Here is a 12,202-nt window from a genome sequence, read left to right as displayed (position 1 = left end):
TAAAGAAGTCTTTGCTAATTTTTTTTGAATCCTTTGCCAAAGATTTCTCGTTATCTGCCTTCGCTCGCCTGAACCACTTTGTTTCTTGATTCACACGAGTTTATATCTAGCATTGGCTTCAACGTCGTCCGATAATTGATTTGCTTATCATGCATTTTTCTTCTGTGCCTCCAGTTTCATCAGTTCATCTGACATCCATTTAAGCCTATATACCTTGAAGAGTATTTCTTAATCGCTTTTGGTTCATCCCACAGCGCCAGTTCTACTTACAAAAAGTGGCCCATTGGGCACTCACATTCTTTCGTACAGGCTTCGGGTCAAGCAAGTTGGACTTCTCATCCATTTAAAGTTTGAGAATAGGTTGAGGTCGTTTCGGTCCCAGGGTCTCTAATCATTCGCTTTACCGGATGAGACTGATTCCTTCGAGCGACAGTTATCCTGAGGGAAACTTCGGAGGGAACCAGCTACTAGATGGTTCGATTAGTCTTTCTCCTCCCATACACGGGTCTCACGATCGATTTGCACGTCAGAACCGCTGCGAACCTCCACCAAAGTTTCCTCTGGCTTCGTCCTATCCAGGCATAGTTCACCATCTTTCGGGTCCTAACGTGTACGCTCTCACTCCGCTCTAACCGACAATGCAGGTGGGACGGGCTTCTATGATTAATTCCCTGAACGCTTCCCATTTAGAATTTTCTGATGATAACATCATCGATTGGTCCTACTGTATAGAATTTAAAAACTATCTGAGACCAGCATAAACACATTTACGAAAGCAAAAACCCTTCCCTTTTCCCGTGATGGTAGTGATATCTTTAAGTAAATCCAAAATCAATTTATTTGCAGATTCTTAATGCACGAATAATCACTGCTGATAATCAGATCAAGAGTGTTACTCCCTTCGGTTGTCTTCCGAACGTGCTGCTGTAGAAAACAATCATCCAATAAATACACAAAATCCTTGCTAGTGTACGAGTGACCAACCTACCAGTTCCAGAATATATCTACAAAGTTAAATTCCCCCATTATAAGACATTCTGATTTACTGGCCCACTATTTCTCTGCACAGCTGTTTGTTGTACTCATCAGGCCTATAACACACCCCTACACTCATTTTTGCTTTCCCAGTCCTTATGACACACCAAAGTGACTCAACATCGCACTGTCCACCCATGTAAACTGATTACACTGCCTAAGATTTTAAGTGCTTCTTAACTAAGAGCATAACCCTTCCCTCCTCATATCCTGTCTGTCCTTTCTGTACACATTGTACTCCCCAAATTCCAATTCTGCATTCCTTATATCGGGGTGACACCACGTCTCTAATATCCCAACAATATCTGGCTTTGATGTCTTGACCAGCACTTCAAATTCATCGAAGTTTATTTACCAAACTCCTAGCTTTGGCGTACACGCAAGTATACATGCACCTGATCCAACTGTAAGTTACTCTAACACATTCCATGTATTTATTTGTACCATGATGTCCCTCAGCAGTTCTTGAAATCCCCAGCAACTTTCTTTCCAGGCTGCTGCTCATTCCAATAGAAGGGCTGCAAGAATCACTTTCACCTCTGCCTGTGACTATTGTTAATCTATTAATCTGTGTATCCTTCCAATTCGTGTATTAAGAATTTGCAGATAAAGGAACCACTAGGTGGCAGTGATCACAGTGTGCTGAAGTGGGATTTACTCAAAGAGGTAACTACCGTCAGGGGTAAAGGAAAGGGTTTTTGCTTCCGTAAAGGGGAGTACAGTGGTCTCAGACAGTTTTTAAATTCTGTACAGTGGGATCGACTGACGATGTTACAAACAGTAAATTCTAAGTGGGAAGCATTCAAGGAATTAATCGTGGAAGCTACTAGACTTTTCATACCGATGAAGAAATATTGTTCAAGGTTTAGGCCTAAATGGTTATCAAATGAACTAATGAGACTCGTGACAGAGAAGAAAAATGCATGGGATGCATATAAATTATCAGGCGACGCAGAAGCCTGTAGCAGATATAAGCTAGTCTGTAATCAGGTCACAAAGGAGGTTCGGCAGGCAAAGGCGGATTACGAGAAATCTTTGGCAAAAGATGCTAAGAAAAACAGCAAGGATTTCTTTACTTATATAAACTCTAAAAGGAAGGGGCTGAATATGATTGGTCCACTTGACATCGATGGTTCGACTGTTGATGATCCTGCTCAGATAGCAAACAAACTGAATGAGTATTTTGCATCTACATTCACACGTGAGGAATTATTACAGTTTGAAAATGGAAGAAGGTTATCAAATTGTAGCAGTGTGCTTAATGATTTTGTAATAACTGAGAGCAAAGTGGAGGAGAAATTGTTGAAGTTAAACATAAGAAAGGCACCTGGGGCGGATGGGATCTATCCAGTTATATTAAAGGAGGCGGCAAAGCAACTAAGCAAACCCTTAGCCATAATTATGAGAGCATCCTTGGATTCAGGGGAGGTTCCCACGGACTGGAGATGTGCAAATGTATCCCCAATTCACAAAGAAGGTTCGAAGGGTGACACGAATAATTACAGATCAGTTAGTTTAACTTCTGTTCCGGGTAAAATAATGGAGTCACTGGTTAAAGATGCATTGCAGGATCATCTAGACAAGACTGCAGCAATAATTCAGACACAGCATGGGTTTGTTAAGGGAAAGTCTTGTCTGACAAATTTGATTGGTTATTATGATGTGGTCACAAAGGAACTGGATGCAAAAAATAATTTTGATATCATATACTTGGATTTCAGGAAAGCTTTTGACACTGTTGCGCATGGAAGACTACTGTACAAATTGGAGCAGAATGGTATTAAGGGTAAGTTGCTACAATGGATAAAAGGATGGTTAAGTGGGAGAAGACAGAGGGTGGTAATCAATGGGTGCTGCTCTTCGTGGACTAATGTTATTAGTGGAGTCCCACAGGGTTCGGTGTTGGGGCCACTGTTGTTTTGTATATTTATCAATGATATTGATGAAGGTATATCAGGCTTAATGTCGAAGTTTGCAGATGACACGAAGGTTGGCAGGGTTGTTAATGACAGTAATGGCGGTGTGCTACTGCAACAGGATCTAGATAATTTGGGCAGATGGGCTAAGAAGTGGCAACTGAAGTTTAACCTTGACAAATGCAAAGTACTGCATATGGGTAGAAGTAACCCCAGAGAAACGTACCAACTGTGTGGTACTACACTTAAGGTGGTAGAAAATGAAAAAGACCTGGGAGTAATTGTGCAGTCAGATATGAAGTTTTCTGAGCAATGTAGACAGGCTGCTAGGGCAGGTCATGGGGTTTTGTCAATGATATATAGGAATTTTGCTAGCAGGGAAAAGGAGGTGATTGTCCCTCTGTATAAGGCAATGGTCAGGCCACGCCTCGAGTACTGCGTACAGGTCTGGAGGCCTAATTTTAGGAAGGATGTAGATTTGCTTGAGCGTGTACAGAGAAGAGCAACACGATTGGTGAGGGGAATGAAGGGATCCTCTTACCAAGAGAGGCTTAAGTTCTGCAAATTGCAGTGGCTGGAGACTAGGCACCTGCGCGGTGATCTGATTGAGGTCTATAAGGCCTTGAATGGGTTGAGCACGCTGAATTCTGATGGGATCCTCCCACTTGTTCAGAATACGAACCTACGGGGACATAAGTTCAAATTAAGAAAGGATAGATGTAGAATAGATGTGCGGAAATTTGCCTTTAGCCAGCGGGTGGTTAATTGCTGGAACAAACTTCCATCTGTCGTTGTGGAAGTTGATAGGTTAAATAAATTTAAGGAGGAACTGGACAGGCAATTGGAGGGTATGGTGTGATTTTTTTTTTTTTTTTTTTTGGCTGATGCTGCATAAGCTCCTACACTGCTTTCTTGCATCAAGTGCCACTACTACTACTACTACTACTACTACTACTAATCACTTTCACCTCTGCCTGTGACTATTGTTAATCTATTAATCTGTGTATCCTTCCAATCCTCGTGGGTAGCACATTGATCGAATGGCCTTCCTCCCCACACCAAGTGAAAAAGACCCAAGTTCAAGTCCCGTTGACGACGTGAGGAATTTTTAGGGGCACTTTTGACAACGTGGCTGAGTTTGTTCGTCTAAGGGAAGAGCGGAATGGTTTTTCTTCGAAACTCGGGTTTTTTGTCCAGAAAAACTGAAATTCGACAACACAACATGTGCAATTTACAGACACTATAATCGAAGCAATATGCCCTGTAGAAGCAGTCTCTCCTGTTAACAACAGATTGAGAAAAATTCTACCCGAGTCTTGCACAATCTGTCCAGGGCAAAACTAATTGACAAGATTAGTCCGCATAGTCCTTCCTATCGTGTCTGGCCAGAATTGCAGACAAGTTCAAATTTAACTCTAACTGGAGGTTTTTTTTAAACACTGCTCTGTCCTCTTTAAGTAAGTTTGCAGATCTCCTACTCTTAATATCACTAGTGTCAACGTCTATAATAATATCACCTTTTTATTGAACAGCCCTCGTAGAAGAGCCACCTTTTGGCCAAATTGCATCCCTATACACCTAGAAGCCCATACACGTCATGGGCCGGATTCCACTAGGTTTATTATGGTGTCTGGCTCCAGATTTGACTATTTTTCCATCAGGATATTTGTCAGATGCTATATTGTGGTTGTCAGAGAACTAGAAACCGAACTACCCTTTCTAATATACCCCTGACATTCTAAATTGGATTCAGATTTACAGAATTAAGTAGCCAGGATTGATGTTGGAAAACCCAGGAATTTTCTAAGAACGATTCAGATACATTTTTTTGTACGATCGATAGTTGTGTTGTCGTCTTGAAAGAACCATTGCAATCCCGGTAAAAAATGAAGCACTGCAGTTGAAGTTGGTCCGTGTGTGTGTGTGTGTGTGTGTGTGTGTGTACTGGTTCAGGGTGGTTCCCAGGCAAATGCCCATCTCCACCTAAATCATTTAAAACAGAAAATCTGTAAAGTGGACCTGATAAATAAAAAGATAGCTAAGAAATAAGAAAAAACATATTTTTGAAAAGAGAAGTAAAGTAAAAAAAAAAAAAAAAATTTTTTTTTTAAGTTAAGTTCATAATCTAAGTTAAGTTAAGTGTATAAACAAGAAATTTTGAATAGAAAAGAATAAAAGTAAATATAAGAGAAATGTTTGTGAGTGTAGTATGTTGTTTATGTCAGGTCACTTTGACATCAGAAAGCAGCTGAACTCTTCAACTGCAATCTGATGCCCATTCCTGGCACGTGGAGCCAGACCTGGTTCTATCTTTAAAAGCTGAAGCGCCAAAGCGCAATTAAACACTCAACAGAGAGAGTGCTAGACTGTTGAACGCCAGCTGTCCAGCCTTGGGCCGCCCAAACCCAAGAACTGAACAACAACCGAACAAAAAAAAAAAATATAAAATAAAAAAAAACACCACTTAAGTGGTTCATGCCCAGGAGCCTCAGACCCGACCAAAAGCTTCCAGGTCTGAAGCTCCCAAGCCCTGATGCAATCAATGAAGATTCTGGTTGTAGACGGCCAATTCAATGTCCGTGAGGTTTCGTATGATAGATCTTTTAGGGAACACAGCATTTGCATACTCTTGTAAGGCCTGAAAGTTGTTAACTCCTTGCACCAATGTATGTACGTTATCTTCATTAAAATTAGCTATCTGTTTTCCCAAAAGACACCGTTCAGCATTACAATAAGGACAAGAGAACAAAATATGCTGCCAAGTCTCTGCCGCTCCACAAGAACACCATGGATCCGGCTCCAACCCTCGAGAATACAGTTTATCTCTGATCGATCCATGACCTGTTAGCAAAAAACTGGTATACATAGACGGACAGAACCACGACGACACCGGTTCAGTAATGGCAAAATCTGCCACAGGAATGATCTTCCTGGTGATCTCTCCCACCTCTGAAGAACTCCACCGTGCTCTCCATATTCCGACCAACCCAGTCCAAATTCGAAGTTTCTCCTCCTTAACTGTAGCTGTAAGATTCAATGACATCCCCAGATATTGTGCAGGAATACCGTAGACACAGTCCGTGGTGCATACAAATAAGTCAGTATCATAGAACGTTGCAACGACATTAACTTACGTTGGATTCTGGCCTTGAACACATCCGCAATCCATACACCGGCAGCATAAGCAATAATTGGTAAAAAGATCGTCTTGTAATATAAACTCATAGTTTTTTTACTAAGACCCCATTCTCTTCTTGAAATTCGTACAACTGAGCAAATAAACTTCTTTATTTTGTCATTCAAATGTGCAACATGTAAATGGAACCTCATCCTATCATCCAGTATCACCCCCAAGTGCTTAATGTTGGACACAAAAGGAATTTGCCTTCCGTTTAACACTACTATAGGTGGGCGGTTATAATTAAAATGATTTTTAAATACCATGAATTTAGTTTTTGTGGATGAAATTTTCAACTTGTTCAAGGCAGCCCAATCAGCAAGGTCCACCAAAACTTCCTGTATTCTATGCTCCAACACAATTCTAGATCCACCCGGGACCCCACAATCAAATCGTCCGCGTATGCCACACGGAAACAACTTATAGCTAGAGACTTCTGCAACCACTGATCCAGTACGGCATTCCAAAAAATTGGACCCAGCACTGATCCCTGTGGACATCCTCGGCCTACATAATAGCTATACATTAAGTGCTTCGCACATACCTTTACCAATCTATCTCTAAAATATGAACGTATTACTCCATATAAATACCGGTCACAGCCAGACCTCCTCAAAACACTCAGGACACTCTCCCACCACACGGAGTCAAAAGCACCTTCAAAATCTACAAACACAACCAAAACATATTTCTCGGAAGAGGCAATATTGTCATTAATTAATGACAATATTGCCTCCTCGGTCGAATGACCCTTCTTGAAGCCAAACTGAAAATTCGACATAGCATTACTAACAGTTAGGACGTCAACTATTCTAGGAAGCAATAACCTCTCGAACAGCTTACCGAGGTTTGATAAAAGCGAAATTGGCCTGTAAGCTCGAGGATCTTCACGAGGCTTACCGGGCTTGTGTAGAATCTTGAGTAGAGCCACTTTCCAGTTGAAGTTGGTCCGATAAGGCAGAAAGATATTCAAGATAGTGTGAGCGGACCCAGTCCGTACCAACACACATATTTCATAACATGATACTACTTAAGTCGCCAACACGAGACAGTCTCGATGCATGGCTTCGTGAGGTTCACGCCACACTTTCGTCCTGCCATTGGTGCAAAAAAACTGTAAATCGTCGAGATTATATCCGTCATACCACGTGGTGTTTTTCCACTATTCCACAGTCCGGTCTTGGAGATGTTCACACCACTCCAGTCAAATCTTTTGATTTTTTACACAAGGAATTTGCTTTCATGCAGGCACACAGCTACCAAATTCCAGATTGTTCAACTGCATCCTCACAGTTCGGTTAGACATGAGTCTTCCTTTGCCTAAACTGGATTTTTCAGTCATTTGCTGCACACAGGACTTTCTATTCTCGCGCACAATTCACTTTAAATTCCTGCGGCCTTGCCCTTGGAATACTGACTCTATCCCTCATTTCTTCCTTTCTGAACTGAATTCTACTATTGTCTTTCACTCATCGCATACTTTTGATATGGTTGCTTTCGACACACCGGTGATTTCCTTTGTTTTCTCAATTGCGGCGCCTGATAATCATGCTCCACCAACGACACTTTCTGAAAATTTGAAAGATAACCCGTCTTACCCATGACTAGCTGGACTAAGCAATTCCATGGAAGCGTATAATATTTATCTGACATCAAGGAACTTGTGATCATATCATGTGATTAGCTGCATTTGCAAAACGTACATTTCATTATCTATTGATGCGAATTTCAAATGTTTCTACTTTTTTGGCCAGTGAGTGAAGATCAAGTGCTGTACCCTTGTCAACATTCTTTTTGTTTATTTTTATAGGACAAAGTACTGTACTGTAGATGTTTACTATCTTGCTGTAACGCTTCTTACACATAGACACATTTGTAGAGCCATTTTAAATTTGAAATGGTTTTTGAAATATTTCCAAAAGGTCCAAGTATAAAATTTCATCGAAATCCATTGAAAGTAGAGTTGCTACAAGTGAAGAGTTTGGAATCGAGTTATTGCAGGTGGATGGACAGACGGATATGGTTGTTGTTGCTGTTTATTTATAAACTCATCGGTAACTCGTGTTAATCGGCCGATCTGAATGTTGCTGGATGAAAAGATCGGCATAACTCATGAGGATAACCCTATTCCCCCTACCTCAGATCGGCTAACTACAGTCGCGATTGAAGAGGCCTGTAGAATCGATAACGCGTGACACGTAGCGAAAGAAACAGTACCCGAAGGTGACGAACGTGGTGAAGGCCTGTCCCTCCTTGCAAAAATTATCTCGTATTGCATCGAGATATTTTGGAGATTTTTTTTTGGGGGCTCCGCAGAGCAATTAGTAATTAATTTTTTCAAGATATTGCAATTTACTGGAAAATTATTCCATGAAAAAAGGGGAAGATACATTTCAAACAAGGTTCTACCGTAAAAAGGGCATCGTGGGTAGCACAGTTGGTAGAATCGCTATCCTCCCCCCAACAGGGTGGAAAAGACCTGAGTTCAAGTCTCGTCGACGACAGGAGAAATTTTTTATGGGCCTTTTTAACAATGTGGCCGAGTTAGCAGGTCTCAAGCAAGGGTAGCATGAATTTTTCTCCCGGAAATTCTGGATTTTCGTCTAGTGAACAAAAAGTCTATCTCCAAACATACGCAATTTAAACACAGTATACCACCGGAACAATATGCTCCTAAAACCTTACAACAACAAAGGCAATTCAAAAGTTCACAGCGTCCAGAGAGCTTTGAAAATGATAATGATTTGAACATCCCTGAATGTATACGATATTAAAGACTTTTTTTTTTAAACTGTTAGGAAACTTTTAGTGCATTGCGAGATATAATTACCAATCATCATCAGCCATTTTCAATCCACTGCAGGATGAAGGCCTCTCCAGCAACTTTCCAGTTCCTTCTATTTTGAGCACTGGCCATCCATTTACTACCCAAAACCTCATGAATTTCATCTATCCATCTCCGCCTTTGTCTTCCAGGTTTTCTTCTAGCTCCTCTTGGGTACCATTCTGTTATTTTCTTAGTCCATCTGTCATCATGTCTTCGAGCTATGTGTCCTGCCCAAGACCATTTTAGTTCTTTAGTTTTGATAAGAATGTCCTTTACTTGAGTTTGCTGCCTAATCCATGTGTTTCTCTTCTTATCTAACAGTCTGATTCCCAATATAATTCGTTCCATTCTTCGCTGTGTAGTTCTCAGCTTCTCTTCCATTCTTTTGGTGAGTGCCCAAGTTTCACTTCCAGAAGTCATGGTGGGGAGTATACATTGGTTCATTATTTTACGTTTCAGACAAACTGGGATATTGCTCTTCAGTATGTGATTATATTTCCTGATTGCTATCCATCCAAAATTTATTCTTCTCTTGACTTCCAGCCATTTATCATTATTACAGCTAATAACTTGTCCCAGATAAGTATGACTCCACCTTTTCAATTACTGCTCCTTCAATCATTATTTCCCTTTCCGTGGCATACTTGTTCATCATTAATTTTGTTTTAGCCATATTCATCTTTAGTCCAAAATCCTTACTAACTGTGCATAACTGATTAAGATTTTCCTCTAATTCTTTGGGATCGTGGCTTATGACCACAATGTCATCTGCAAATCGTAAATGGTTTAGGTACTCTCCGTTCACACTGACTCCTTTCTGCGACCAGTCTAATCTTCTGAAAGCTTCCTCAAGGGCAGCAGTAAACAGCTTCGGAGATATTGTGTCTCCTTGTCGAACTCCTTTCTCGATTTTAAATTTCCTACTGTCTTTGTCTAGTCTAATAAGAGGAGGTAGCACTCTCATATATTTTCTTCAAAATCCTAATATATGGGGTATCTATGCCTTGTCTTTCCAATGCCGGAAACATTGCCTTATGCTGTATGGAGTCAAATGCCTTTTCATAATCCACAAATGCCAGGCATAATGGTGTTTTGTGTTCATTTGCTTTCTCCATTAGCTGTGATATTACGTGAAAGTGATCCATAGTTGAGAATATTGTCCTAAAGCCATCTTGCTCTTTCGGTTGATTCTCATCAAGTATTCTTTCTAAACTGTTAGTAATGACCCTTGTGAAAAACTTGTAGATGTGGGATAACAGGCTAATCGGTCTATAATTTCCAATTTCTGATTTATCTCCTTTCTTATGCAGCAAAACTACGATTGCATTATTCCATTGCTTAGGCGTCACACCTTTTCTAATGCACTTTGTGAAGAGCCTTGCCAGTTTTTGTGTTATGTCTCTTCCTCCCAATTTTAACAACTCTACAGTAACTTCATCTTCCCCCGGGGCTTTCTGATTCTTCATTTTCTTCAATGCATGTTCTACCTCATCAGGAAGAATATCGGGTATATCGTATGTGTTGCTACTTTGCAATCCGTCTGCTGGCATCATTCCCCTGCTGCTTGTATAATTCTCTATAGTAGTCTTCTGCTATTTGAATTATGCCTTCTCTGCTATTTATAAGTACACCATCGCTATTCTTCAGTTTCAGTATCATTTGTCTTTCTGTATTACTGCTCATGGCTGCTGATTTAAATCCTTTGTTTTCCCTTAATGCTTGTTCTACTTTTCTTGTGTTAAATCTTCTTATGTCCTCTCTGAGTCTCTTTCTAATGGCTTTGCATAACTCGGTATACTCTTTCTCCCTGCCAGTGTTTTTTTTCTTGCTCTTCATTTGTCGTCTTAGGTTCATCATGACAAGTGTTTCTTGACTAATTTTTTCTTCTTTGGATTTCTGTTTCCCTATAGGTTTCTTGGGCTTTATCACTTTCAGAAAGTTGTAATATTCCTCGTCGATATCTTGGTCCTGAGCAGTCTGCAGAAGCTCAAACTTGTTCTTGAGTTCCAGTACATACTGCTTTTTCTCCTCCTCTGTTATCTCAAAGACCTTTGTATTATTTACTCGAGTCAGTTTTTTCCTTTCCTACATCTATATCAAATGTACATCTTACCATTCTGTGATCACTTCCAACATTTACCTTATTCAGGACGGTAACATCATTCACAATATATCTTCTGTTAGTGAGGCTGAAGTCGATTTAATTAGTTGTTAATCCATTTGGACTCTTCCATGTCCACTTTCTGTTCACCCTTTTCTTGAAAAAAGTGTTCATTACTGACAGTCCTTGAGATTCTGCAAATTCCACAAGTCTTTCACCTCTTTTATTTCTTTCACCAGTTCCCAAATTTCCTATAGTTCCTCTTTCTGCGCTGTTTTGCCTTTTTCCAACCTTAGCATTGAAGGTCCCCCGTAATAATAGTGTAGTGGGTTTTCTGCTGATCTAGAAGACTCTCAATTTCGGTGTTTTTTTATTTTATTTTTATTTTGTGTTTTTTTTAGGAGCATTAGCAACTAAGGCCATATTGCTCCGTGGATATGCGGTGGTCATTCCCTGACCTTTCCGCATTCTCCGTATTTGGTGGTGACGGGCTCGAACCCCAGTCTGATCAAGAAGCGTGTGCTACACACTGCTGCTCCTTCCCACCTGGCTACGGAGGCGCTCAATTTCGGTCTACATTTCTTCAACCTCTTCATCATCATGGCTCGATGTTGGTGCATAAATCATTATAATCTTTAGCTTGTACCTCATAGAAATCTTCTTGAGTATTAGTCTTGACGCCCTTGGTGATGTACTTTTGAATTCCAAAATGTTGTTTTTAAAATCTTTATGGACCAGAAACCCAATTCCACCTTCACTCCTTTCACTGTTTCCATTGGTGCACAGCAGATTTCCACTTGATAAAATTATATATAATTACCAAAAGAATGATAATTATATTGAACAGCTGTATAGCTTTTATATTTTAGTTTTTATAAATTTAATTTAAAAATTATCTAATAATGAAATTAAAAATCTTTATTTATAAATTTTCAACACATAACAAAGCCTGAATTTCCCATTTATAATGCATACCACAGATTTAATAAAATTTAATCAAATTACATTGAATTTAATCAAATTCGTTTAATCAAATTACATTAATCTAATAAACAATATTCACATTTAATAATAATAATTATTATTATTCAATACTTATCTGTTTTCAAAAGTACAATAATAAATACTATTAAAAAGACAATTAT

This window comes from Mastigoproctus giganteus, chromosome 1 (assembly GCF_048544385.1).
Source record: "Mastigoproctus giganteus isolate SK-2022 chromosome 1, ASM4854438v1, whole genome shotgun sequence".
Taxonomy (NCBI): Eukaryota; Metazoa; Arthropoda; class Arachnida; order Uropygi; family Thelyphonidae; genus Mastigoproctus; species Mastigoproctus giganteus.
The sequence above is the reverse complement of the archived record's forward strand: the minus strand, read 5'-3'. Positions refer to the sequence as shown.